The sequence below is a fragment of the Malania oleifera genome, chromosome 2, assembly GCF_029873635.1.
Source record: "Malania oleifera isolate guangnan ecotype guangnan chromosome 2, ASM2987363v1, whole genome shotgun sequence".
NCBI lineage: Eukaryota > Viridiplantae > Streptophyta > Magnoliopsida > Santalales > Ximeniaceae > Malania > Malania oleifera.
The window spans coordinates 121,330,908-121,355,167 of record NC_080418.1 but is presented as its reverse complement, the minus strand read 5'-3'; the positions used below and the strand labels follow the sequence as shown (position 1 = coordinate 121,355,167).

Here is a 24,260-nt window from a genome sequence, read left to right as displayed (position 1 = left end):
GGAGGTAGTGTAATCTTATAGGCCACTGAACCCACTCGTTCCAGTACCTCAAATGGTCTGATATACCTTGGGCTCAGCTTGCCCTTCTTCCCGAACCTCATCACTCCTTTCATTAGAGCAATCCTCAAGAATATCTTACCCCCCACCTCAAATTCCAACTCACGACGGCAAACATCCGCATAAATCTTTTGCTGATTTTGAGCTGATTTTATCCTATCCCTGATCGATCTGACCTTCTCAGAAACTTGCTATACAATTCTGGGACCCAATATCTACCGTTCACCGACCTCATCCCAATACGGAGGAGACCGACACCTCCTACCATACAATGCCTTGAACGGTGCCATCCCAATACTAGCTTGGAAGTTGTTGTTATAGGCAAACTCCACTAATGGTAGAAATTGAATCCAACTACCACCGAAGTCTAATACACAAGCCCGTAACATATCCTCCAAGATCTGTATCGTCCTCTCTGACTATCCATTTGTATGAGGGTGGAACGTTGTATTGAAAGTAAGCTTCCTCCCTAGTACTTCCTGCAAACTCTTTCAAAATCGAGAAGTGAATCTCGAGTCTCGATCTGAAACGATGGACACGGGTACCCTATGCATTATAATTATCTCCTGTATGTACAAATCTGCTAGCCTACTCAAAGAGTAGCTAACCTTCATCGGTATAAAGTGAGCAAATTTAGTCAACCTGTCCATGATTACCCAGATGGCATGCTACCTGTGTAGTGTTGGTGGTAACTTGGTGACAAAGTCCATGGAAATATGCTCCCACTTCCACTTTGGAATACTCAATGGCTGCAAGAGCCCTGCCGGCCTCTGATGTTCAGACCTTACTTGTTGACACATCAAATAATGCTCCACAAATCAAGCAATCTCCCTTTTTATGCCACTTGATCAGAAAGATTCACACAAATTCCGATACATCTTTGTACTACCCAGATGTAACGTATAAAGAACGATGCGCCTCCTCTAGGATCATCCTCTTTATTCCCTCGTCATTTGGAACACATAGCCTGGTCCCAAATCTCAGCACACCTCCCTCAGAGATGTTAAAATCTATAGCCAACCCTTGTTGCACTTTCTCTACAACCTCGACTAACTCCGCATCTGTCATGCCCAAAACCCGCAGATGGGTCCCAAGTGTGAAAAATAGTAACCTTACATGTCTCTGTATCAATTAAACATACATGATACAATACTGGAAGAGGGTCCAACCCCGTGGGGTATACGGAAGCCCTAAAAACATGCACATACACATCCATACTCATCAAATACGCAGCGAAAAATGTTCATTCTATCCATATAACATACCATACCAGAGTCTATACAACACTAGGATATATGTTCCCATAATTACAAAGCATACTCCGGGTGTCTACAAAAACCATCACAACAACCCGGTTACAAAACTCGTACTAGCCAGGCACTAAGTGTAGCTAAACGACACCCTCGCTTCCGGATGCTAAGATGTTAGTTTTGGCTACCCGAAGGACCTGAAAATATTTGTATATACATTCGGGATGAGACACCACTCAGTAAGGAAGAAAGCAGGTTATATCAATGTGTGGCATACCAATGTTATTTTACGTAAACATAACACCATTCAATACGATATAGTTTCAAAATATTTCCATACAGTTCTAGTATTTTCAAAAATCCATTCTAGTACATACGATACCCAAACATACGGTCAGTGTCATCACACTCAAGCAACCGATACCATGTGATAACCGAAGCCTCATAGCGATGCGTCACTAATACGGTGTAGCTCACACCCATCGGTGATCAGCTAGAACACACAGGCGATATTTCACACCCTCGGATATAGAGCCGTACACTCTCGCCCACAGTAATGAACCAGTACATGGCACAGCGTATGGTAATTAGCCGCCACATAGCTGTTTCAGTGTACATTAATTAGCTGCCACTAGCTGATTTCACAAAATTTGGAATTGTTTTGGAACTCATGTTCTTATACTCATCAGTGTACGGTACTTAGTCATCACTAGCTGTTTTACAAAATACCTGGAACAATTACATATAACCATACCGTCCACACTTATTTGATATACCATAAATCATATCGTTTTCTAAATTCAAGCATATAGTTTTATACAAATATGGATACGGTCACCTCAATAGTATAGTTTAAATACAACATATAGTTTTCCAAACAAAGTAGAGATGATACCCGAAATCTCGATTTTCCTGAAAACTGTAACCCGAAAATCCCCATTTTTACCCGATAGATTTTCCCAAATAAGTAGTCAAATCATACATACGATTGTAACGTACAGGTTTACCGATCTTGATTTCAAAAATAAACTAATATAAACAGAATCCCTTTACCTTAACCCGAAATCGAACCATGAACTCTACAACTCCCAAAACTATGAACCAAGACACCAAAACCTAAACAACGCAGAACAATACTTCCTTACAATTTGTACTACTACACATACTCTAAAACAGAAATAGAAACCGAGCCTTACCTTGATTTTGGACCAAAACCCGAAATTGCTCAAAATGGGATTCCGATCCATTATTCGCAAAGAGAATCCTGCCCTGATCTACACGGTAATGTCGAATTTACGAATCAGGCGACAAACAGCAAAGAAATCTAGAGAGAGAGAGAGAGAGAGAGTGGTCTTCAAGTTTTAGAGAGAGAGGGAGAGGATTTTTTAGATTACTTAGCTTGAAAGTAAGGGAACTGATATTTATAGCCCCTTTGACTTGGCCTCCCTCACCGACGAATGGCATCCTCGTCGATGAGGCCATATGGATAGCTCGTCAACGAGACAAGGACCTTGTCAATAAACCTGATATTACCAGTTTCCCGAAGCCCCTCGGTTTCTCTTCGCTGATGAGCCTCTGAATTTTGTTGATGAGCAGCACCTGGACTTCATCGATGAACTCTAGCTTCGTTGACAAACTTTGCTCAATTACCAATTTACCCTTCTTTTATATAATTAACCCATATATCACGGTTCGCGTTCTTACAACCTCCCCTCCTTACAAAAATTTCGTTCTCGAAATTTGCAATCTCTCATTACGAACTCATTTATACTACTGATTATATACATACTCTAAGAAGAACTGGCAGCCATTTATACGCAAACCCGTCACAATACATACATTCCCTCACTTATGGCGGAGGAATACCGTGATTACATACATACATGGCCTTGGGAGCTCACAATAAAATAGGACTCTCCCAGAGACTAACCACACAATACTAATACGATAATAGAGTACTACATGCATACGTACATACCCATACTAATCCTGCTATCTAACTACTACTCAAAACAACTGCGGATACTTCCAACGTATTTCCGCTTCTAATTCCCAAGAAGCTTCTTCAGCCATGTGATCCTTCCATAAAACCTTCACTAATGGTATCTCCTTGGTACGCAACTTCTGAACTTTTCAGTCCAGAATCTAAACTGGTACTTCCTCATATGCTAAAGCATCCCCAAGTTCCAAGGACTAGTAACTAATAACATGCGACGGATCCAGAACGTACCTCCTCAAGATGGATACGTGAAAGACATCATGGATCCTCAAGAGCGCAGGGGGTAGGGCAATCCGATAGGCCACCAGACCCACTCGTTCTAGAGTCTCGAATGGTCCAATATACCTCAGGCTCATCTTGTCCTTCCTCTCGAATCTCATCACTCCTTTCATTGGATCGATTCTCAGAAATACCTTACCCCCCACCTCGATTTCCAACTTGCAGCGGTGAACATCTGTGTAATTCTTTTGCTGACTCTGAGCCGATTTAATCCTATCCTGGATCAAACCCACATTCTCAGACATTTGCTATACAAGTTTAGGTCTTAACACCTAATGTTCACCAACCTCATCCCAACACAAAGGAGATCGACACCTCTGACCATACAAAGCCTCGAATGGTGCCATACCAATACTAGCTTGGAAGCTATTGTTATAGGCAAACTCCACTAGTGGCAGAAACTGACTTCAACTACTACCGAAGTCTAACATGCAAGCTCGTAACCTCCAAAATCTGTATTGTCCTCTCCGACTGTCCATCCGTCTGGGGGTGGAACGCTATACTGAAAGTAAGCTTCGTCCCCAGTGCTTCCTGCAAGGTTTTCCAGAATTGGGAAGTAAACCTTAGGTCTTGATCTGAAACAATGGACATCGGTACCCCATGCATTCTTAGTATCTCATGCACGTACAAGTCTGCTAGCCTACTCAAAGGGTAGCTAACCTTCATCGATACAAAGTGAGCTGATTTCATCAACTTGTCCATGATTACCCAGATAGCATTCTGCCCATGAAGCGCTGGCGGTAATCCTATAACAAAGTCCATGGAAATGTGCTCTCATTTCCACACCGGAATAGTTAAGGGCTATAATGGCCCTGTCGGCCTCTGATGCTCAGCTTTCACCTGTTGACACGTCAGACACTACTCCACGAACCAAGCAATATCCCTCTTCATACCACTCCAGCAGAAGGACTCACGCAAATCCCAATACATCTTCGTGCTACCCATATGTTCCGTATACAAGGAACGATGCGCCTCCTCCAGAATCGTCCTTCTAATCTTGTTATCATTTTGTACACACAGCCTCGTCCCAAACCTTAACACACCTCTCTCATGGATGTTAAAATCTGCAACCAACCCCTACTGTACCTTCTCCACAGTCTCAACCAACTCTGCATCCCTAGCCTGTGCAACTTTAATACGCTCAAACAAAGTCGGCTGGATCACCAAGCTGGCAATGAAAGCCTGATGATCACCAACCACCAACTCCACGCCAAGGCCTTCCAAATGCCGTTTGATATAATGCTGAGCTATAACTGCAGACACTGTCGCATGTTCTGACTTCTGACTTAACGCGTCAGCTACCACATTAGCTTTCCTTAGATGATAACTGATCGTGAAATCGTAGTCCTTGATAAACTCCAGCCACCGCCTTTGCCTCATATTCAACTCCTTCTGTGTGAAAAAGTACCTGAGGCTTTTGTGGTTAGTGAAAATCTCACACTGAACACCATACAGGTAGTGTTTCCAGATCTTCAGTGCATAAACTACAACGGCCAATTCTAGATCATGTGTAGGGTAATTCTACTCTTATTCCTTAAGTTACCGAGAAGCATAAGCAAGTACCATACCCTATTGCATAAGCACACATCCCAAACCTTTCAGAGACGTGTCACTATAGATCACAAAACCGTCAATCCACGAAGGAATGGTCAAGATCGGAGCAGTAACCAATCGTTGTTTCAGCTCTTAGAAACACTGCTCACAATCCTCGGTCCAACCAAACTTCACACCCTTCCTGGTCAATCGTGTCAGAGGCCAAGAGAACTTAGAGAATCCTTTCACGAACCAACGATAATAACCCGCCAGTCCTAGAAAACTCTGAACCTCCTGCACACTCTTCGATCTCATCCAGTCAACCATAACTTCAATCTTGCTAGGATCAATTGATATACCGCCCTTAGACACCATATGACCTAAGAACGCAACCTGATTCAACCATAACTCACACTTCTTCAGCTTGGCATATAGCTTCCTCTCTCGCAGAATCTATAGCACCAACTCATACTCCTGCTTCCTAGGAGTTCTAAATACTACTACCTTTCTATGACAATCAATCACCGCATAACTAGAGAATAGCCAATCCATCCCCAGTATGACGTCGAAACCAGACATGTCGTATACTACAAGTTTCACTGGTAGCAGCCTTCCCTGAATTACCACTGGGCAGTTTTCTAACATTTTACTACAAATCGTTACACTCCCAGTCGATGTAACCACAGACAACCTTTCGTCCATCACTCGGGTTTCAACCCCACACAACTTCACAAAACTAGCAGATACAAACGAATGGGTTGCTCCCAAATCAAATAAAATGACAGCACTATTCGAAAGCAGTAACATGGTACCTATCACCACGTTCCGAGCGTGTTCTGCATCTATTGGAGTAAGTGAAAATAACCTAGCCGGAGCCGTGGTTGCCTGGTAGTTTCCCCGAGGCATCTGATTACTCCCACAGTTCTAGCTTTATGTAGGCGTATCTCTCCTCGGTGTCTGATAGCTTCGTGATATGTGGCCCAGCTTGCCATAGTTGTAGCAGTTGCCCCAGAACGGCTAACATTCGCCACCGTGCCATTTACGGAACTTGGCACACGGTGCGAAGGATGGATCCCCCTGAGAATTATGTTGCTCAGTATTTTGCCAATAACCTAAATTGTAGTTCTTCTTCTTCTTCCACTGTCCCTGCCGAGGACTAGTCTGAGGCCCAGAAGATACTGGCCTCTTCCTCTATTCCTACACCACCTCGTCTCCCCAGAGGTCGATCTCAACTATGGTGCCTTTATCCACAAAAATAGAGAACTCACGGATCTGCAGCATCGCCACAAGCCGATGGATGTCTTTCCTCAGACCCTTATCAAACCTTCGAGCCTTCTTGTACTCGTTCGGGACCAAGTATGACATGAATCGAGATAACTCGATATATCTGGCTGCATATCTCTGCACCATCAGGGTACCTTGCATCAGACTAGAACTCATCAGCCTTCGTATTGCGAGTGGAAGTTGGGAAGTATCTCAAAGAATACCTCCTTGAAGCGGCCCCACGTCATACTCGATGGACCAGTTCTCTGCTTTTCAAGTAGACTCACCACAGTCCACCAATGCCTAGCCTCTCCAGATAGCTGGAAAGTAGCGTAAAGGACTCTTTGCCTATCTATGCAGTGGAGGACTTCTAGAATCCTCTTGGTCTTCTCAAACCAGTCCTATACTATAATCAAATTGGGTCCTCCTGAAAATATCAGAGGGTGCATACGTGTGAACCTCTCGATGGTACACCCCGCATCGGTTGAAGAGCTCTCGCGTCTCCTAACACTCCTCTCGATCTCTCGCTTAACTTGCCTCGTCAAACCTTGTGGCATGGAAGGAGACTCATCACTCGTAGTCCCCTCGGAACCACTATCCAAGTTGTTATCCTTGGGCTCCATTCTAAAAATAGAAAAGGAATTGGTTAAAATTCCTATATCGTACACAGTTAACACAATCATTAGAACTAATCATGTCAACTACCACTATAATGGGTCTAGGTTTGTCCTATCACACTGACACGAATCCATCAATGGTTTGCAGTGATCTTTCCGAAATCGTCATTCCAATAAGAACACAGAACACCGCCAATGAGTCCCCGTCTAGCAATAATGCAATCCCCGACCACCTCTACCCACTTCCTAAATCCTATACTCTGGAATGTACTCATAACTATGCCTAAACAATTCTACAAGACCTAAAACTTGGTTAGCTCTGATACCAAGCTATCACGCCCTGAACCCGTAGATGGGTCCTAGGTGTGAAAAATAGTAACCTAACCTGTCTTTGTATCAATTAAACGTACATGATACAATACTGGAAGAGGGTCCAACCCTGTGGGGTATACGAAAGCCTTAAAAACATGCACATACACATCTATACTCATCACATACGCAACAGAAAATATTCATTCTATCCATATAATATACCATACCAGAGTTTATACAACACTAGGATATACGTTCTCATAATTACAAAACATACTTCAGGTGTCTTAAAAAACCATCACGACAACCCGGTTACAAAACTCGTACCTAGCCAGGAACTAACTATAGCTAAACGACACCCCTGCTTCCAGATGCTAGGATGTTAGTTTCGGCTACCCCGAAGGACCTGAAAACATTTGTATATACATTTAGGGTGAGACACCTCTCAGTAAGGAAGAAAGCAGGTTATATCAGTGTGTGGCATACCAGTGTTATTTTAAATATAACACCATTCAATACGATACAGTTTCAAAACATTTCCATACAGTTCCATACAGTTCCATTATTTTCACAAATCCCTTCCAATACATACGATACCCAAACATACGGTCAGTGTCGTCACACTTAAGCAATCGATACCCTGTGATAACTGAAGCCTCACAATGGTACGTCACCAATACAGTGTAACTCACACCCATCGGTGACCAGCCGGAACACACAAGCGATATTTCACACCCTTGGATATAGAGTCGGACACTCTCGCCCACAGTAATGAACCTATACATGGCACAGCGTATGGTAATTAGCAGCCACATAGCTGTTTCAGCGTACGGTAATTAGCCGCCACTAGCTGATTTCACAAAATCTAGAATCATTTTGGAACTCATGTTCCTATGTATGGTAATTAGCCGCCACTAGCTGTTTTACAAAATACCTAAACAATTACATACAACCATACCTTCCACACTTATTTGATATATCGTAAATCATATCATTTTCCAAATATAAGCATATAGTTTTATACAAATATGGATACGGTCACCTCAATTGTACAATTTAAATACAACATATAGTTTTCCAAACAAAGTAGAGATGATACCCAAAATCCCAATTTTCCCGAAAACTGTAACCCCAAAATCCCGCATTTTTACCTGATAGATTTCCCCAAATAAGTAGTCAAATTATACATACGATTGTAACCTACAAGTTTACCGATCTCGATTTAAAAAATAAACTGATATAAATAGAATCCCCTTACCTTAACCCGAAATCGAACCACGAACTCTATGGCTCCCAAAACTATTTAGAGACACCAAAACCTAAAAAACGCAGAACAATGCTTCCTTACGATTCGTACTACTACACATACTCCGAAACATAAATAGAAACTGAGCCTTACCTCGATTTTGGACCAAAACCTGAAACTGCTCGAAACGAGATTCCGATCCACTATTCGCGAAGAGAATCCTACCCCGATCTACGTGGTAACGTTGGATTTATGAATTAGGTGATGAACAGCAAAGAAATCTTGAAAAAGAGAGAGATTGGTCTTCAAGTTCTAGAGAGAGAGAGGGAGAGGATTTTTGAGATTACTTAGCTTGGAAGTAAGGGAACTGATATTTATAGCCCCTTTGACTCAGCCGCGCTCATCGATGAATGGCGTCCTCGTCAACGAGGCCATATAAATAGCTCATCGACAAGACAAGGACCTCATTGATGAACCTGATATTACCGGTTTCCTAAAACCCCTCGGCTTCTCCTCATCAACGAGCCTCTGAATTTTGTTAATGAGTAGCACCTAGACTTCGTCGATGAACTCTGGCTTCGTCGACAAACTCTACTCAATTACCAATTTACCCTTCTTTTATATAATTAACCCATATATCACTGTTCAAGTTCTTACAACATCATTAGCCTGCGCGACTTTAATCCTCTCAAATAATGTCGGCTAAATCACCAAGTTAGCAATAAAAGGCTGATGATTACTATCCACCAACTCTATGCCAAGACTTTCTAGATCCTGTCTGATATGATGTTGTCCTACCACTGCAGATACTGACGCGTGCTCTGACTTCTGACTTAACGCATCAGCTACCACATTAGCCTTCCCCGGATGATAGCTAATGGTGCAATTGTAGTCCTTGATCAGTTCAAGCCACTTTCTCTGCCTCATGTTCAACTCCTTCTATGTGAAAAAGTATCTGAGGCTCTTGTGGTCCGTAAGATCTCACATTATTCGCCATACAAATAGTGTCTCCAGATCTTCAACACATATACTACTACCACAAACTCTAGATCATGTGTGGGGTAATTCTTCTCGTACTCCTTGAGTTGCTGAGATGCATAAGCAATTATTTTCTCTTGTTGCATCAGCACACATCCCAACACCTTTAGTGATGTGTTGCTATAAATCACAAAACCACCATCCCCAAATGGGATTGTTAAAACTAGAGCAGTGACTAGTCGGTATTTTAACTCCTAGAAACTTTGCTCGCACTCATCATTCCAATAAAATCTCATACCCTTTCTCGTCAACCATGTCATAGGGTCAGATAACTTAGAGAATTCCTCCATGAACCACCGGTAATACCGAGCCAGTATTAGGAAACTCCAAACTTCCTGTACGCTCTTCGGTTTCACCCAGTTAACCACTACTTTTATCTTACTAGGATCAACTGAGATGCCACCCTTCGACACAACATGACCTAGAAATGCGACTTGTTTCAGCTAGAACTCATATTTCTTCAGCTTAGCATACAACTTCTTCTCCCGTAAAACCTAAAGTACCAACCTCAAATGGTTTCCGTGCTCTTATGAACTCTTAGAATATACTAGAATATCGTCGATGAACAAAACTACAAACTGATACAGGTATTAATGGAAAACCATGTTCATTAGGTCCATAAATACTGCCAGGGTGTTAGTTAACCCAAAAGGCATGACCAGAAACTCATAGTGACCGTATCTAGTTCAGAAAGCAGTTTTTGCAACATTCTCAGTCTTAACTTTCACCTGATGATACCCTGACCGTAGATCAATTTGCAAAAAGACTTGCATTCCCTGTAGCTAGTCAAACAGATCATCTATATGAGGCAATGGGTATCGGTTCTTCACTGTTACCTTATTGATCTCGCGGTAATCAATGCACATTCGCATTGACCCATCCTTCTTCTCCATGAACAATACTGGAGCTCCCTAAGGCAAAATACTAGGTTCAATAAAGCCCTTATCCAGTAGTTCCTATAACCGCTCCTTCAACTCCTTGAGTTCAGTTGGAGTCATCTAGTATGAAGCATTAGAAATCGACGCCTTGCCTAGTAGTAGATCAATAGTGAACTCCACCTCCTTATCAGGAGATAAACCGGGTAAATCTTCTAGGAATACATTCAAAAATTTGTTAACCACTCGGATATCTTCAAGTTTCAAATCATCTCGAGGTGGTTCCTTCACACAAGCTAAGTACCCCTGACAACCGTCCAAAAGTAACCTTCTCGCCTGTATAACTATTTGAATCTGTGGCGTCGAACACACACACGATCCTATAAACTCATACTCCTGCTCCTTAGGAGGTAAGAACACTACTACCTTCCTACGACAATCAATCACTGCATAACTGGAGAATAACCAATCCATCCCTAGTATAACGTCAAATTCGCACATGTCGTACACTACTAGGTTCCCCGGTAGCAGCCTTCCCTGAATAACCACTAGACAGCTTCCTAACGTCTTACTACAGATTGTTACACTCCCAATAGGTGTAGCCACAGACAACCATTCATCCATCACTTAGGTTTGAACCCCACACAATTTTACAAAACTTTCAAATATAAAAGAATGAGTTGCTCTCAAATTAAATAAAACAAAAACTCTATCTGAAAGCAATAACATGGTACCTGTCACCAAGTTTCCTGCATGTTTCGCATCTGTGGAGTAAGAGAGTACACTCTTACTGGAGCCGTGTTTGCTTGATAGTTTTCCTGAGGCATTTGATTACTTCCACGGTTCTGGCTCTATGTAGGCATATCACTCCTCTGTGCCTGACAGTTTTAGGATATGTGGCTCAATTTGCCACAGTTGTAGTAGTCACCCCATAATGGCTGACATTCACCATCGTGCCATTTACAGCACTTGGTGCATGGTGAGGAGGATGGATCCTCCTGAGAACTCTGTCGCTCGGTATTTTGGCGATAACCCGAACTATAGTTCTTCTTCTTCTTCCACTATCCCTGCCGAGGACCAGTCTGAGAACTAGAAGATATTGGCCTTTCCTTTGTTCCTGTACCACCTCATCCCTCCTGGAGGTCAGCCTCGACAATGGTGGCTTTATCCACCAAAATAGAAAACTCTCAAACTTGCAACATATCCACAAGCTTGAAGGATGACCTTCCTCAAACCCTTCTTGAACCTCCGAATCTTCTCATACTCGTTCGAGATCAAATACGGTGTGAAACAAGATAGATCAGTATATCTGGAAGCATATCTCTACATCATCAAGGTTCCCTAAGTCAGGCTCGAGAACTCATCAACCTTCGTATCACGAGTGGAAGCTGGGAAGTACCTCTTAAAAAATACCTCCTTGAAGTGGCTTTAAGTCATACCAGATGGACCAACTCACTGCTTCTTAAGAAAACTCATTGCCGTCCACCATCTTTCAACTTCTCCTGCTAGTTGAAAAGTAGAATAGAGAACCTTATGTTGGTCAGTGCAATGTAGAACTTCCAATATCTTCTTGGTCTTCTATACCCAGTTCTCTGCTACTATCGGATCGGGTCCTCCCGTAAACATCGAAGGATGCATACGAGTGAACCTATCTATAGTACAACCTGTAGCAATAGGAGAATACTCACATCTTCTAACACTCCACCCGATCTCCCGCATGACCTATCTCGTCAAACCCCAAGGCACAGAAGGAGACTCGTCACTCGCAGTCCCCTCAAAACCACTATCAAAGTTGTTATCCTTGGGCTCCATTCTGAAAATAGGATAGGAATTGATTAGAATTCCTATGTCATACACAGTTAACACAATCATTGAAAGCTAATCATGTTAACTACTACTCTCACGGGTCCAGGTCTATCCTACCACACCGACACGAAATCATCAATGGTTTGTCGTGGTTGTACTGAAATTGTCATTCCAGGAAAAATATAAAACACCGCCAATGAGTCCCTGTCTAGCAATAAAACAACCCTCGACCTACTCTACCCATTTCTTACATCCTATACTCTAGTATGTACACATAAATATGCCTAACCATGTTTATAAGACCTAACAACCTGGTTAGCTTTAATACCAAACTTTCACGCCCCAAACCCGCAGATGGGACCCAGGTGTGAATATAGCATGTCTCTATATCAATTAAAACATACATGATACTACACTAAATGAGGGTCCAACCCCATGGGGTACACGTACACCCTACACACATTCACATACGTATCCATACTCATCAAAATATGCAGAGAAAATGTTCTTTCTAATACATACAATGTACTATACAACCTACCATACAACGTACCATACCAGAGTCTATACATAACAAGAATCTACATTCCAAAATACCATACATACCCCGGGTGTCTACAAAACCCAATAATGACAACCCAGTTACAAATATTTGTACTTACATAAATACTCTACGTAGCTAACCGACACCCACGCTCTTGAAAGCTGGGGTGCTAGTTTTGACTACCCGAAGGACCTAAAAAACAATTGTATATTTGGGGTGAGACACCTCTCAGTAAGGAAGAAAACATGTTATATTAATGTGTGGCATACAAATGTTATTTCAACATATAACATAACACAATACAGTTCTAGTATTTTCACAATTTAGTTCTAGTACATACGATTCCAAACATATGGTCAGTGTCGTCACACTCAAGCACCCGATACCCTACAATAACCAAAGTCTCACAGCGATATCATTGCTAGTACGGTGTCCACTCACACCCATCGGTGACCAGCTGGAATAAACAAGTGATATTTCACATCCTCGGATATTGAGATGGACACTCTCGCCCACGGTAATTAACCGAGACATGATGTCATCATACAGTAATTAGCCACCCCTAGCTAATTTAGAAAACCTAGAACAATTTTGGAACTCATGTTCTTATACCCATTAGTGTACGCTAATTAGCCACCCCTAGTTGTTTTGTAAAACCCTGGAACATTTACATACAACATTTCATTCCACACTTATTTGAGTATACAACAATCATATCATTTTTAGTTCGAGAATACAACTTAATACAAATACAGATACGGTCATCTCAATACTACCATTTTATACAACATATGATTTTCCAACCAAAATAGAGATAATACCCGAAACCCCATATTTTCCCAAAAATTGTAACCCAAAAATTCTGTATTTTCACTCGATAGATTTTCCAAAATAAGTAACAAAAACATACTTACAATCGTAAACTACATGTTTACCGATTTCGATTTCAAAAATAACTGATATAAACAAAATTTCCTTACCTTTCCCCGAATACTAAAAACCCGAACTGTACGGCACCAAAACTACGAACCGAGTTCCCAAAACCTAAACAACGAAGAACAATACTTCCTTACAATACTATTCTCTACATATTTATCAAAATGAAAATGAAATTGGACCCTTACCTCATTTTTGGGTCAAAACCTGAAAATCTCTGGAACAAATTTTTGATCTGCTATAAACGTAGAGCTTCTCCTCCTGATCCATGTGGTAACATCGGATTGTTGATTCTGACAATAGACCACCTAAAATCCTAAAAAGAGAGAGAGAGGTAGGATTTGAGTTCTAGAGAGAGATAGAGAGAGGTTTTTGGTTTCTTATCCATTAAGTAAGTGAAAAAGATATTTATAAGCCTTTGACCCAACCAGCCTCGTCGACGAGACGGCGTCTTTGTCGACGAGCTGCAAAACGAAGTTCGTCAACGTCAAGGTGGCCTTGTCGACGAGCTTGAGATTTTGGGATTTCCCAAATTCTCTCGACATCTCCTCGTCGATGAGCTACTGAATCTCGTCGTCAAGCTAAATAAGAGGCTTCATAGATGAGCAAAGAAGCTTCATCGACGAGCCCTGCAGATTTTTACCCTTTAAAATTTTCCTTTTCTTTTCTTATTTATTTAATACACATATCTCGGGTTGGGTTCTTATAGAAAAAATCAGATTTCTTATGTAAAGGAATAATCCAAGTATGTTTAAAGAAATCAACAACCAAACAAGCACAATATCTAAATTTTTTAATAGAAAGAGTAAGAGTAGGTCCCCACAAATCACAATGAATTTTTTCCAAGGAACTAGTTCTTGAATGTTCTGAACAAGAAAAAGGTAATCGACTAAGTTTTCCTAGTTGACAACTATCATAAAGACGCTATGGTTTTGTTGTTCGTACAACATAAATTAATCATTTATTATTTAGGCTTTGTAAAGCTGAAAAATGAGGATGGCCAAGGCGTTGATGTCAAATTTCCACAATTCTAGATTTAAATCGATGAGAGAAATATAACTTCAGTGAAGTTGCTAGGACATAAAGATCACCCTTGCGTTTCCTTGTCATCATTGCTTCTCCTGTTTCCCTTTCCTTAACACAAAAATTAACATTAGAAATTTCACAATTAACAAGAAATTGAGTGGTTAATTGGCTTACAGAATGTAAGTTCTTTATTAGGTTGGGAACTAATAACACATCATTTAGAGGTAAGGCATAATTTCTTTTTGTTTTATATAAGAGTCTCCAATGGCAAAAATTGGCATTGAAGACCCATATCCAATTAGTATTGAGTTAGAACTAGAGTGTTTTCAGGGGTTAGTTAACATACCTAACTTACCAGTTATGTGATTGGAAGCATCAGTGTCTGTAGTCCATTCTGTGTCTACAGTGGAGTTGTCCAACGTTAATGCTGCAAGTGCTTATGGAATTTCATCTGAGAAACTGATTTCTTTGGTACCCACTAGCATATCTTTGCAATATGGCCCATCATGTCACAATATTGACACTGTTGGTCACAGTACTCGTCCCTCTTAATTGGTGTCATGTGGCGTTCACCTGGTGGTGGAGGATACCGCTGTGTATTTGGATGAGGGGTATATTTCGGGTAGGCTTGCCTTGAGTCCCTATTTTGTTGTGCATGAAATCCATGTCTGGTTGATGTGACTTTTTGTGTTGGTTGATGATAGCCTAAAGATTTTGATTAGGGACGTCACTATTGTTGTCTATAAAACGCCAATTGATGGGTGAGGGATGTGGGTAGAGCATCGGTGTGGTTAGAAAACCAATTGCATCTTTGATCAAAATCTTGGAGTTGAGAGACCAACTTATAATAGGATGGTCTCAAGGGCTTTAATATAGTTGTTGTGAAGACTTCATATTGTGGAACAAGACTAGTGAGAAGACAAAATACCTTTTCTTGGTATGGAACGGGCTTCCCAATTGTTGCTAAATTGTCATAAAGACCTTTGAAGGAGCAAATGTGGTCTATTATTGTTGTGTGATCTTCTTTCCGAAGATATGTAACTTGTCAGCGTAAAGTAAATTCATGTTCTTGTGAGTCTTGGGATATGCATTTTTTAGAGCCTCCCACACCGCATAAACTGTGTCGAGACCAACAAAAAGTCCGAGAGTCTCCTTAGACAGTCTCCCAATGATCCACCATCGAAGGAGACGATCAGACTTTTGCCATGTTATGAAAGCATTGGTTAATTGAGGAGTTGTATCCTCTGCATTCGTGGGAATGCTTGGATTTGGTGTGATGTATTTTTTGGTGCATGCTCTTCATAGGTGAGAGGCCCCACTAATTCTTGGCTCTCGACTATAGGCAATGCTTGCTCATGCCATAAGGGATAATTGTTTGAGGTGAGTCTAAGGGTGATGAAGTTGCCAAAATTAAGGGATAATGTAGCCATGGAAAAGGGCAAGAAGGATACAAAAAAAAAAAATGAAGAGCGGAAGGTAAATAAGAAGATTGAATGATGTAGGAACTGTGATTTTATTTGATTGTTTGCCTAGTGTTCACAATGGCTCTAATACCATAAAGAAAAAACTAAAAAAAAGGATTTGGGAGAAAGAATAATTTTATTTCAAAGAGAGGCAACATGAACACTTAGGCTATACAAAGATTAGTATTTATAGGAGATGACTAATACAGTTGTGATGTTTTTGAATTCCATAAATTCAGATCTTTGGGTTATTAGAATTGGATCTTCAATAAGTGTGCAGCAATGGTCAAGTCCTATGATGAAATCGTCGACGGTTTGGTACTGAAGTTCGGTTCGCCCTTAATCCGTTGATTTAACCATCGACGGTACTGTCGATGGTTTACTTGGAAATTGCATACTATCTAAAACCATCGATGTTACTATCGACAGAATTGTCCTTGTTGAGTCCAAACCATCGACGGTTTGATGAAACCATCAACGGTTTCTGTCAGGTGTCAGGTCTCTGTGTTGATTAGAATCTTCCTTTTTTGGTTTGATTTTATGGTCGTTGGAGCGATCTTCATGCTGATTGGATTCTTCTTTATTTGGTGAGAGTGTAAGGCCATTGCCTTATTTGTGTGAAGTATCCTGATTTGTAGGATTTGCTTAAGTTTATTCGTGGATGGAATTGATTGCTAGGAGAGCACCCCTTAACGACTCTCCAGTGATTAGGGTTAGATTGGTGAGATTAGTGGCTGTAGTGGAGAGCTCACGTGCATCGCTAATAATTTTTTCCTACATTAAATGGTTCACTATTATGTTCGAATATTTACTCACTCTCTTTCCCTTTCTCATGTTACGTTATCTCCCTAAAAAACCCATTGGTTTGAGGGAACATAATGATAATAATAAAAGGAGAAAGAAAATAATGAAAATATTTTCATTATTGATTGCTAATTTTTAATTGGTTTAAAATTTAAAACTAATTTCTAATTAGTTGAATTCTTTTCTCTTGGATTGTCCTCTTAAATTACATTGTAACTTTCATGTAAAACTCTCTCTCAATGTCTTCTTATTTACTTTTATAGGAATCCTTTGCCTTACATCGAATCCCTTTCCCCTGCGCTTTCCTATTTTTCACTCTCTTACTTGAATTTTTCTCTTTCGAACCCCTTTTATGCTCAATTCTTTCTCTTCTCTCTCTCGCTCTCTCCCTCTCTCTCTCTCTCTCTCTCTCTCTCTCTCTCTCTCTCTCTCTCTCTCTAACGAAAAATATTATTAATCATCATGATTTTGCAAAACATTTCATTAAAATTTTCTTACAAATCATCTTCTTCCCACTTCAAAATTATCAAGCTTAAAATCATAAATCCCATTACATCATTTCCGACATCGCAAATGACAGCTAGATCACTTCTACAACTTCCAAATCACCATCAAGAACCACCCATTCTTTACAACCTCCTCAAATCCTACATCAAAATTTCCCCTAAGAAGACATGTCATGGTTGGCGGGGTCATATAATTCCGACACAGGTGCGTACAAGTTTCCCCCAATTGGAATACATACATTGGCTTTAGGTCATAATCATTGAGGGCCATCTTTAGAACCCCGCTTCCTTGCCATGTCCTTTTTGGTTCTAGCTGAGCCATCCAACCACTCACTATCATTGAAAAGGGCGGCTTATGCTCAGACCCTAATGATGAAAGTTCATCTCTTAGTTGAATGAAAACCCATCGTCATTTGGTGGTGGCATGAGATGACTAAGTTTTCTTGGAAACAGCCCTCAATACTGGTTGATGAGGCATGTCTTAAACACCAAAGAATGGAATGAAGGGATGAAAATATTACTCACTAAAGAACCCTAGAAGCAACGCGGCTCAGAAACCACATACAATGGAGGTTGCAACCAGACTAAGATTCACTAAAGTGGTCGCCAACATTCTATCGGGGTCGAGGAGGATGGACAAAGCTTGAGCGATATGAACAGAGTGGGTGCGACAAGGTATAACTATAAGAAAGAGAGGTTCAGAAATGGAAGATCGTGAGGGAAGAAGGGTTTTTTAACTGTTGCTTTATATTCTTGACCAGGTCACACAAGCTTTAGTTCTGGTCAGTTGCCTGGTCGACCCTATCGGTAATTTGAAAACTTAGAGATTTTTCAGAGTTACGACTGGGTCGCCCTTGAGTGTATTGGTCGTGCAAGAAGAGTACCCTAAACTTAACTAAAACTTTTTCTTAAAGACTTTAATACTTCTATGTACACCTTAAGGACTTATCATGAAACAAACAGACCCACAAAAATCTCCAGGTTGCCTCCTAGTAGAGCTAAGTTTAACATCTTCAGCTAGACACATCTAAATGATTACGCGCCGAAACTGCGTAATTGGACGTTTAACCCGAGCTTTACAGTTTATATTTTTAATTAAATATCTAAAATTATCTAATATTTTAATAAAATGCCAAAATCATCATTCTTGAACTTTATTGCACTATTTATGAGAATTTGGTAATTTTTTGTCGCAGGAAAATTCCCGGGAATCAAAACCAACACCTGTTCGTATTTTGTGCATAACTTTTTCGTTCAAGCTCTGATCGAGACGATTCAAATTTTTGGAGAAAGAGGAAAGAATTATCTACAACTTTTATGTTTTGAGTTTTATGAGATACAGTCTCAAAAAGAGTCAGATTTGTGATGAACTGAGAATAAAAAAAATGAAAAAAATATAGCAATTTGGGTTTCCTATTCGGGTCTAGGGCTTTCCCCCCCTATCCTATTTAACCCTTCTCTTTCTCTTCCTGCGGAGGCAGCCCCCATGGCTCCCCATTCTCCTCTTCTCCTTCTTCTTCTTCTTCTTCTTCTTCTTCTTCTTCTTCTTCTTCTTTAGTTTGTTTTTTTTTGTTCTTTTCAATTCTGCTTCTCTCCCCTTGTCTCTCTTCCTTCCCTTTGTCTTTCCTCCCTCACTCTCCCCCTTTCCTCTGTTTCTCTTGGCATCCTCTGCCCTCTTGCAGTACGGCCAGCCTCCTCCACCATCTTCAGCTGTCCCCAAGCACAGCAGAACACTAGCCGACTCCATAGCAGGACCACCAAAGCGCAGCAGCAACTTCTCCAACACAGCAGCAACTTCACGGCTCCGTGGATTTGTTTCTCTCTCTCTCTCTCTCTCTCTCTCTCTCTCTCTCTCTCTCTCTCTCTCTCTCTCTTTTCCTTTCTTTCTTTCTTTTATTTACTTTTCTTTGAATCTTGGAATATTGAAGAAAGTCTAGTTTTTTTTTAATGTTATTGGAGTTTTCTTTCTTTTTGTTTAAGTTGAGTAATGTTGGGTATTTCATTATTGTTAAATTAATCTCTTTGTTTATCTAATTGATAGTTATTTTAATTTAGCATTCTTAATTAAATTCAGATATTTTTTTTTGTCGAAATTCGATTTACTTAGGGTCTATGATTAGTAAAGGTTGTGTTTTTATTGTGTTCCGTTATTGTTTACGTTTTTTTAAATTTCCGTTGAATTCATGTTTGCATTTAAATTGTGAGTCTTGATTTGATCTCTTAATTGTGCTAAAGGTTCGATTTTTAGTAGGTTCGGTTTTTTTTTAGTATGTGTCTAGTTTAGTTTCTATTGTGTGTTTTTAATTCCATGTTCTAAGTTGTCATTTTTAATTAACGCGTGTCCCAGTGTTTCCTTAAGTAGACTAGGGTTTTCATTATTGTTATTTTAATTCCATGTTTAAAGTTTCCATTTTTAGTTAGTATGATCTAGTGTTTCCTTAAGTAGACTAGGGTTTTTATTATGGTTATTTAATTCCGTTCGTGCTAGTTTTAGGACTTTAATTTGTGTTTTCATTTAAGTTTCCACAATCTTGAAAACCCGAATTTGAACCGAGTTCAGTGCATTTTTGTTTTCGATTGGACGAACGTGAAATTGAGATTAAAACGCATTCCCTGAGGAGACGATCTAGCCCTTGGGCTTAATATTACATAATGTAACTCCTATACTTGGGATAGCTTTCGAGTTGCTCATTTTTCGAGTGAGTCACTAAAGCACATATCGAACTCATCCTGGTTCAATAACAAGCATGTCATCCCCACTTTTTCTTTGAACCTTGTCATATTTAGCCAGATGTTTCCCTCTAAATCGAAGACTATATCACAAATTAAGAGAATCTGTTCATATGGGTCATCCAGATCGGAGAGAGAGTCACTCTCGGGCTGAAGAATCTCCCCTAAAGGGTTTCTCTATTAAATTGAGGCAGCCATGTCCTCCACACATTCATCGATCATATCAAGGTCAACTAATTGGACATTTTTAGGTGGATTTTGAGATGCGTGGAATACGTTCGGCTGGAGCTACATATTACCAAAGGACAAATCCATAATCTCCAACCTACATTGAATATAGGCATTGACCATGGCCAAAAAGGATCGTCCTAATAGGATAGGGATCTGGTCCTTAGTTGGGTCAAAGGGTTTCATATCCATGACTATGAAGTCAACATGATAGTAAAACTTTTCAACCTTAACTAAGACATCCTATATTACACCCCGAGGTATTTTCACCGATTGATCAGCAAAAGTTAGTGTTACTGAGGTGGGTTTTAGCTCTCCTAAATTAAATTACTTGAAAATTGAGTATGGTAGAAGGTTCACGCTTGCTCGTAATTCCAAGAGAACCCTATCAATTATGTAACTGCCAATTACACATGAAATAGTTGGAGCACCAGGGTCTTTTAGCTTCAGAGGGAGGTGGCCTGAAAGGATTAAAATTGCATGCTCGGTCAACCTAACTTGTTTGTTCATATGCACCCTTAATCTCTTCTTTTGCATGCATAGGTCCTTGAGGAATTTGGCGTATGCAGGTATTTATTTGATGGCATCTAAGAGAGGGATGTTGACCTTAACTTGCCTAAATGTGTCCATGATGGATTCAATAGTGGTCTCCTTCTTAGATTTAAAGGGTGCCTTGAGAGCTGCAGGGTAAGGAGCTACAGGAATATGATGGGGAAGTGTTTCATGCTTTGAAAAGTTGGGTGATTCGGTGTCTGTTTCTAAATTGTGAGAAGGAGGGCTCCAAAATCTTCAGTAGGCTCATCCCTCTTCTTTTCTTTACCCTTTTCTTGATTTATTTTCTCCTCGAACCTATTTTTTTTTTATCTCTTTACCACTCCTAAGAGTGGTTATAGCCTGGGCATATGCTTTATACGATGAAGGTTCTACTGTGGTCTTATACTCTACTCTACTTTTACCCTTAGGTATTGCTTGAGGCTGGCTTGGAAGCTTGGCTTCATCTCTCCTACCTAATGCCATAGTTAGTTGTCCCATAGTAGCTTCCAACTTTGCTATGGATTGAGAGTGAGAATGGAGTAATTGGGGTGATTTCTGATTTACTTGGCCATTGACATCAATGCCTTGTAGGGTTTTCAACATCGTCTCTTGAAAAGAATCATATTTAGGTTATTGAGGAGATGAATGTTGAAACGATGAGTGTCTATGGGCCGAAATTGGAAGATTTTGAAAATGTTGATATGGGCAAGAGAGTGAAGCATTAGGCTTTTGTTGAGGTCCTTGGGCTTGAAAACCTAGAGCTTGCGGCCTCCAGGAGAAGTTAGGAAGTTGTTTCCACCTAGGTTTGTAGGTATTTGAGTAGAGGTCGTCTGACGGCCGATCATACCAATTGTAGGTGACCTTCACTTCCTCCTGCACAAGCTCAGGTTGGGAAGGCTTGTGGGGGCAATTGTAGCATGTATGTGGAGGGTTGAAACAAATCGCACATACTTCTACCCAAGATATCGATTGCGGTTGCTATTGTAGAGACAAGAACTGATCAAGTTTTTGGGATATGGAGTGAAGGTAGGGCCTAGGTCATGGCTTGCAGCCAACTCGTAAACTCTCTTAGGTTTGGAGGTGGATGGATTGGGGGTCTACGAGTAGCAACCATGTGTTGCTGGGAATTCTCAGCTAGGTTCTCAAAGAAAACCCAACCTTCATTCTCATGCTTAGTGAGGAAAGTATCTCCGCACGATGCATCAACCATCGACCTATCTCTCTCAGCTAGCCCTTCATAAAAGGTTTGCACCAAATGCCACTTGGGGACTCAATGGTGTGGGCATTTATAGAGCAGGTCCCTGAAAGGCTCCCAAGTCTCAAAGAAAAGTTCCCCATTCATCTGTGTGAAACTTGTGATTGCCCTTCGCAGCTGGTTAGTCTTCCCAATTGGGAAGTACTTTTCAGAAATTCATGCTGCATGGTGGCCCAGTTGGCCACCGAGTTCGATTCTAAGGATGCCAACTAGTATTTGGCCTTATCCTTTAAAGAGAAAGGAAAAATCCTAAGACGAAGAGCATCATCACTAAAATTGGGTATTCAGATGGTGGAGCAGACCTCCAAGAACTCTCATCCAAATGCTGATAAGGATTTTCTGTTGAGTTCCCACAAAAGTTGGGTAGCATCAAGATAATCAAAGTCTTAATCTTGAATTGTACTGCTTGAACATTTGAGAACCGAATGTAGGACAATGATGTGTATGCATTAGGCACAAAGTAGTTCCTAAGCGACTGAAGTGGTTGCTCTCCCACCACAGTTAGGTGGGGAGCTTGGGGTTCCGAGATTTGTTTAGCGGGAACCGGTGGTCGTTCAGCCATGAGTTTCAGTTCAAACGACTCAGCAATCTCTCGATTAGAGGTAGGTTTCCTAGAGGATCTACGGTATTTCTCAATCTTAGGGTCTAAGGACATTATCTCAGGATCCAAAAAATGCAAACCAAACATACACACTTGATGCACACAAATTTAAGACTTAAAAATCAGCAAACAAAAATAAAAAGAAAGCGAATAAAAATAAAGCAACAATATCCTAAAATGGAAGTTGGCTTATAACCATAGCTAAGTCCCCGACAATGGCACCAAAATTTGGTAGGCTTGCCAAGGCTTGGATGCTTAACTATCAAAAATAAAATTTATAAAATCTAACTTAATCCCAAGTTCAGTAGAAAGTGGGGAAGTCGGGTTTCGATCCTTAGGGACTTAAAGCGCAGTTATCAAACCACTTTCAAATTAATTCATTGTAGCCTTGTGTAAAAGAAAAGTAAAAGATGATCTTTTTCAGGGTATTTTCTGTCAACTAGCGGAAAGCATGAAAATGAAAGCATGTAAATCTAACTTAAATCTACTCTTGCAAAGCAATGCTTAATCATGAATGACACCTGGGATGTTGTTTATGTAATCTAAGTTTAGTGAGTTTATTGCATTAAACTAATTGGAACCCAGCTTAATAATCCAAGGAGCCGTTTGATGGCATAGAGTAGTAAGGGTGCACCAATTGTTCGGAGCATGGTAGGAAACCAGAGTATACTCTATCACAATGATCAAGAGAACCTCTATGGAAGACTGTAGCCCAATATGTGTACCTGACTGAAGTTGTAGAAGTGCTTATCCTATCAACCAGACATTCATCACAATCAAGCCATAAAGGAAAGCATTTAAATGAAGGCAGTAAAGGGAAAGCATGTGAAAATATTAATCATTTGAATTTATTACGTCTATCACCAGCACCATAAGGAACAAGAGAATGATCATGTAATATAGACGAAGATTACACAAACACTACCAGTTGTCATAGGCCGTTGGACACTTCGTGCACACACCAAAACAGGAATTGAAATCTAGTCTAGCTAATCTACAATGGCTCTTAATGACATCTTAAGTCTATCACTAACCTAAGAAAGGCCAAAGAGGAACCCAAATCTCATCTTCGAAGTCATTATTTATAGGCGCGAGGGTCTACAAGGTTTTATTTTTAGTTTAGGAAAGTTTGTAGAAAATCTTACGCAGAAGATCGTCGCTATCAACCAAGTCGCTCCAATGCTTCCCTTGTGCATGCCCTAGTCGAGACTTATGGGAAATCAGGAATTCGAATCGTTGATGTCTTCGACGAGGTCACCCGTCAGGGTCATGCTGGCCGAGTTGATGGTCGAGACTTGCAGGAACTTGATGTAGTTGCTCTTCAAAGTCTCTTGATTGACCACTTAGTCGATGCTTTC

At 40.6% G+C, this 24,260-nt stretch overlaps 1 non-coding gene across 1 annotated transcript; it reads left to right on the top strand.

Annotated features, from left to right (window-relative positions):
* The first annotated feature begins 22,313 nt into the window (after positions 1–22,313).
* LOC131149939 (small nucleolar RNA R71) lies at positions 22,314–22,420 on the top strand. Its single transcript, XR_009135330.1, has one exon. It is a non-coding gene; the product is annotated as a small nucleolar RNA R71 (small nucleolar RNA).
* The last annotated feature ends 1,840 nt before the right edge of the window (positions 22,421–24,260 follow it).